The sequence below is a fragment of the Lagenorhynchus albirostris genome, chromosome X, assembly GCF_949774975.1.
Source record: "Lagenorhynchus albirostris chromosome X, mLagAlb1.1, whole genome shotgun sequence".
Classification (NCBI taxonomy): Eukaryota; Metazoa; Chordata; class Mammalia; order Artiodactyla; family Delphinidae; genus Lagenorhynchus; species Lagenorhynchus albirostris.
This window is the reverse complement of record NC_083116.1, coordinates 43,116,493-43,122,492: the sequence shown is the minus strand read 5'-3', so window position 1 is coordinate 43,122,492 and position 6,000 is coordinate 43,116,493. Positions and strand designations below refer to the sequence as shown.

General features: G+C 40.7%; 1 pseudogene; it reads right to left on the bottom strand.

Moving 5' to 3' along the window:
• Positions 1-227: 227 nt before the first annotated feature.
• Positions 228-6,000, bottom strand: part of LOC132513036 (nuclear RNA export factor 2-like) — a 43,476-nt pseudogene continuing 37,703 nt past the window's right edge.

The following is a 6,000-nucleotide window of genomic DNA, read 5'->3' as shown; positions in this document are numbered from 1 at the left end:
GCTGGGACATAAAGGAGTTTTGATGCATGCACTTTAAATCCCATTGTTATCCCATTTTTGTGCAGAATCTTCATGTTTTATAAATGGAAAAAAAGTGTATAAAAAACCCACTTGTTTGGGTTAGAAGGTGCCTCCTCCTCGGGGACGAAGGCAGGGACGTTGAGGCCTGGACCTACTGGCTCGTGATTGGGGCAGGGAAGAGCAATGGAGGACACACAACATACAGCTTGCAACAGCACTCTTTATTATGAAACCAAACAGCAATCGTGAGTGGGGAAAAGACACAGAAAAGCTGACCCTTCAGGTGGCTATGTTACCTGGCCTACAACGTAACTTTGGCTTCTTGGTCAGTCAGGCCTCCAACCCCAGGCATGGGCGTGGCCTGAGGCTGGAGAGAAAAGATGATGTGGATGAAGACAAAGATGACATCCAAGGGCTCCTTTTAGGGGATTTCTTTGAAGGCCTCCTCTGGGGTCTTGCCCTCGATCTGGAGAGAAGGAGTCGGAATGTCAGAAGAGTCTGCTCCCCGAGTTCCATTCCCAGGCCACCAGCCTCCACCTTCTTGGCCTCCCTGAAGGCCCAGAAACGTTCATCTTTAACCCACTTGTTTCCCAGACCTCACCTTGAGCATACTGCAGATCTGACCAGCTCTGGTGTAGTTCCATTCATTGTCCTGAAGGCACCTGCAGTGGGAGAACAACAGGTGATCTCCATTAGTACCACAGTACAGTCACGCTGACCATGCAATGCCACCTCTAAATCTATGCCACTTTCTTGCTGGGACACATGTACCAGTATGAACACTATGTGTAATGACGAAGAAAGACCCAGTGAAAAGCAAACCATCTATCACTAGCATTCATGCCCACTAGAATTCAAAACAGAAAAGTAGAGCTGTTCAAAAGAACAAGGGAATTCAATATATACTGATCAAGAAAGATGTTCAAGAAAATAACAAATGGAAAATTCTAAAGTACAAGTCTCCAACCATCTTTTATTGAGATATAATGCACACACCATTTTAAAGTATACAAATCAGTGCTTTTTAGTACATTCACACGATTGTGCAACCACCACAACTATCTAATTTCAAAGTAATTTTATCACCTCAAAAAGAAGCTCCTTAACCATTAGTGATCACTCCCTATTCCTCCCCTTCCCCCAGACCCTGGCAACCACTAATCTGCTTTTGGACCCTGTGGATTTTCCGATTCTGGACATTTCATACAATATTTGACTTTTTGTGACTGTCTTCTTTCACTTAGCATCATGTTTTCAAGGTTCATCCATGTTATGACGTGTATCAGAACAGTATTCTTTTTTATGACTGAATAATATTCTATTATATGGATGTACCAAGATTTATTCATCCATTCATCAGCTACAGGACATTTGGGTTGTTTCCACTTTTCGGCCATTATCAATAATGCTGCTATGAACGTTCCTGAACAAGTTTTGGAGTGAACATATGTTTTCATTTCTCCTGGTAGGATACTTAGGAGTGGGATTACAGGGTCATATTGTAACTCTGTGTTTAACATTTTGGGGAAGTGCCAAACTGTTTTCCCAAACCACTGCTTCCTTTTATATTCCCATCAGTAACACATGAGAATTCCAATGTCTCCACATCCTCACCAACACTTGTTATCATTTGTTTCACTGATTAAAGCCATCTTAGTGGGTGTGACCTGGTAACTCACTTTGGTTTCAATTTGCATTTCCTTGATGACTAACGATGTTGAGAAGTTTCTCATTTCCTTCTTGGCCATTTATATGTCTTCTTTGGAGAAATGTCCATTCAGAGCCTTTCCCCAGTTTAAAAAAATTGGGGTGTTTACCTTTATATTGTTGAGTTGCAAGGGTTCTTCACATATTCTTGCCAGATATGTATTAATTAATGTATGTATGTCTTTTGGCTTACTGCAATGCCTAGGAGACTCAGTAAGATGTTGAACAGAAGTGATTATATGAATCATCTTTGCCTCTTCTGATTTAAAATAGAATGCTTTTAATGTCTCACTATTACGTACGGTGTTTGTTGTAGTTTTTTTAAAGTACACATTATCATTTTAAAGAAATATTTTTCTATTCCCAGTTAGCTAAGAGTTATTTTTGTCGTTGTTTAATCTTGATTGGTTGTTGAATTTTATTGCATGCATTTTTTTCTGGAATCTTTGTGATAATCACCCTTTTCTTGCTACTGTATCCTATTAATGTGTTGAACTACATTATGAATCTCCTAATGTTAAACCAACATTGCAAGTTTGGTATAAACACAACTTTGCCCTGCTGTATTATCTGTTTTAGCCATTGCTGGATTAAGTTTGCCATTATCTTATTTCTATTTTTTGCGTTTTTATAACAAATTAAGATTCACCAGTAATTTTGCCTTCTCACGCATGCTTTGTCAAGAATAAGTTTAATATTTTCTGTTTCCCCAATATAAAGTTCTTTTTTCTAGAATTTACCCATTTAGTATTAATTTTCAAATTATCAGCATATATTTTTCATAATATTATCTTTTAAATCTTTACTGTAAGTACAATCAAGACACCTTCTTCAAAAGGGGCTTATCTGTGCCTTCTAATTTTCTTGACCCATATTGCAAAAAGTTTCCTTATTTTTTTTATATTTTGAAAGCACTAAAATCTAGCATTTTTATTCCACTCTTCAATATCTGTTATCAATTTCATTAATTTTTACTCTTATTTTTATTATTTTTTTCTTGCCAATATGGAAATGCATGAGATGATTTTTATCAAGTATGTGACAAATCCACAGTCTCTTCATCTACCATCATGTTTCTTTTATAATTGCTATCCTTGAAGAGCATGGATATCCAAATATCCAGTACATTTAATTACTTGGAAAAGACCTGTGGCTTACCAACGAGGAGGGTTTAACTAAATCCATTGTTGGAATATCAGATGATTATGAGAGATGGAACTGCAGCATTGAAGCAAACGAACTTCTATGATAAGTATATATGAACTTCATTGAAGAGGACAGCATACAATATAGAAAGGAATAGGAACAGAAAGAGCACGGACGTTGAAATCATATATCCAGAATGTGCTCTGTCACTTACTGCGTATGTGATTTTAGGCGAGTATTTTACCTCTCTGAGCCTCAATTCCATCATGCGGTAGTGCTGTTTGCCATGTGTTTCCATTTGTCCCTGTTCTGGCGACCTAGAAGAGCTGTACTTCCTGACCTCCTTTGTTTGGACAGAGCTGTGCATGTGACTGGCTCTGGCTAATGGGTTGTGAGTGACATGTGCTATTTCTGGGCCAGAACATATGGTTGTTGGTTTGAGGCCTTGCAGGGTACTCTTCCACTCAGGCACAGGGACTGACAACTTTCTAGATGATGGCTGCTCTGTCAGTTTGGGTCTCCAAGTCATTCCAGTAAGAATGGCTCAGACCCCCAAAGTCCACCATCCTGTGAGGGGCATGCACCTGCCATGGACATTTGGTCAAAGTGAGGAATGAGCCCCTGAGATACGGGGACTGTCTATTACCACAGCATAATCTAGCCTATCTTGACTCTTGTATCTTATCTGTAAATTAAAATAACATCCTCTCAGGATTTTTCTGAGGATTAAATGAGAAAACTGGTATGACAAGGTTGCCACAGTGCTTGACATATAACAGGAACTCAAAAATGGCAGCTATAATGATGAAATAAAAATTACAAACTAGTTTTGAAAAAGTGTGGAAAATTGGTATAAAATGAGAGCTATTTCATCCACTCATCCTTACGGGTAAGTTGTATCATCTTTTCAAGAGTGGGGCATTTTATTTTATTTTTAACTCTTCCTAATGACTAGCACTTATGCACTTATTTCTTGCCATCATGGTATCAGAAACATAAATTGAGGTTATATGTAAAGAATGAAAAAGTGGAAAGATTAAGCAAAAGAGAGAATGACTACTGACATAAGATAAAATGAGTAAGCAATAAGTAGTTTCTTAATGAGAAGAACAGATTTTAATTATTAGTAAGCATACATTCTTCTTAGTAAACAAAGGTACAAGGTATTAATGCGGCAGAAGAGATTTACTTTGAACAGGCTTTCCCAAAATGTTTTCTGAGGAACACTAGTACTTCCAGTGGTCTGTGGAAAAATGTTCCATTCTCCTATAGCCTGAGGAAACTACCTGCTACAGACTGAATGTTTATGTACCAACCTAGTCTCCAAGGTGACAGTATTTGCAGGTAGTCTTTGGTAGGTGATTAGGTCATGAGGGAGGTGCCATCATGAATGGGATTAGTGCCTTTACAAAAGAGGACCCAGAGAGCTCCCTTGCCCTTTCTGCCATGTGAGGATACAGCGTGAAGACAGCCCTTTATGAACCAGGAAGCAGGCTCTCACCAGACACTGAACCTGCTGGTGCCTTGATTATGGACTTCACAGACTCCAACACCATGAAAAATAAATTCTTGTAATTTATATGCCACCCGGTCCACGGTGTTCTACTACAGCAACGTGGACAAGCTAAGACACTACCCTATTCTTTGAGATTCAAGTGGCATATTATCTTTAAAATATGACAATATGGAAATCCTTTTTACCTTCATTTTTGTATGTCCCATATTTCTTCAATGGATAAAAACATTTTTGTTGTTGCTGTCTCTCAGACATAGTGTCTTGTAGAACAAACCTGAAAGTGCTGAAATGAGAGGAAAGAAATGGCTATTATATAATAAAAAATATCACCCCTTTAACCACCTCTCAAACAATATTTAAATCCCTCACAAATGTAAACACCATCTTTTACTTGCTGCATTTTACTCATTAAGTACCATCTACGTGATTTTTATGAAATGCATCATCTATAATTTTACTTAATATGGTTTTCTTAAATAAATTCACTGTTTTTTCCCACATGAAGGAAAGGGGAGAGCTTTCAAGGAATGTAACAAGGAATGGTTAGAAAATCAGGAGGAAAATCAGAAGCCAATAGTGTCTGGCTGGACTAATTTAAGCCGTTTAGAGAGTCCAAGCAGAAAAAGATTATGGCATCCCACCCCCCCACACACACACTTCGAAAAGCTACTGATCCGCAAAGCAAATACAGAAAACAAATTCTGAACCTTAAGGTGCTGGCTACTTTCACACATTTACTGGAAAAATACCAAATTAAAAAAAGTCTCTCTCCTTGCCTCTCTCTACAGAACAAATTAAGAGACAGAAATTCAGATCAGATTTGAAATCATCGATATGAACTGGCATCTTGGAGTTCTCTGGTGTTCTTAACAACAAACGTGGTCAGAGCAGGGCAGAGGACACCACCACATGGCAGGCAGTGAATACGAATACGGGAGAAAAGCAAGAGTAGGGCTTTAATGTGGGGGTTGGGAAGGAAGGGAGAAGGGAGGGGTCCACCCAGTTTCCCGAGCCTAGCTGCCGAGAGCAGCCCATGAACGCCTGCCGCCCGCTGTCCCGCCAATTCTGAGTAAACCTCTAGTACCGGCGGGCGCCCCTCCTACCCGACTACCGCCTACCGTCTACCGCCTACCGTGGCAGAATATGAAAGCCGGTGGAAAGGGTGGCATCGGAGCCAGAGCCTCATCAAAGTTCCCCCTCAGCCAGGGCAAGTACCTTAATTCTAAAGGTCTTCTTCACCTCTCGGTCTGACTCCTCAGAAGGCTAAGCCGAGCTACTCACCGTTCGGCAGGCTCTCCACACGCTGAAAGGGCACACCCCTCGGTCGCGACCTTACGGCGTCACGTGACTGCGGGACTGACGTAACGTAACGTAACGTAACGCAACGCGCCGCTGTGGGGCCCTACCTGACTTCCAGGGGCTTGGCTGGCGGAGGCCACAGAGTAGAAGGACGCAGGTGACCTCAGGGTTCAGGAGCTCTCAATCGTGAACTGTGACCGAGAGAACTGAGCCTCAGGAGACCACAGCATGTCCCATGACCGTAGAATATACACAACCAACAGCCGAAGGGTAGGTGCGGTGTTCACATGACGGCAGGTGCTTTGCCTGCC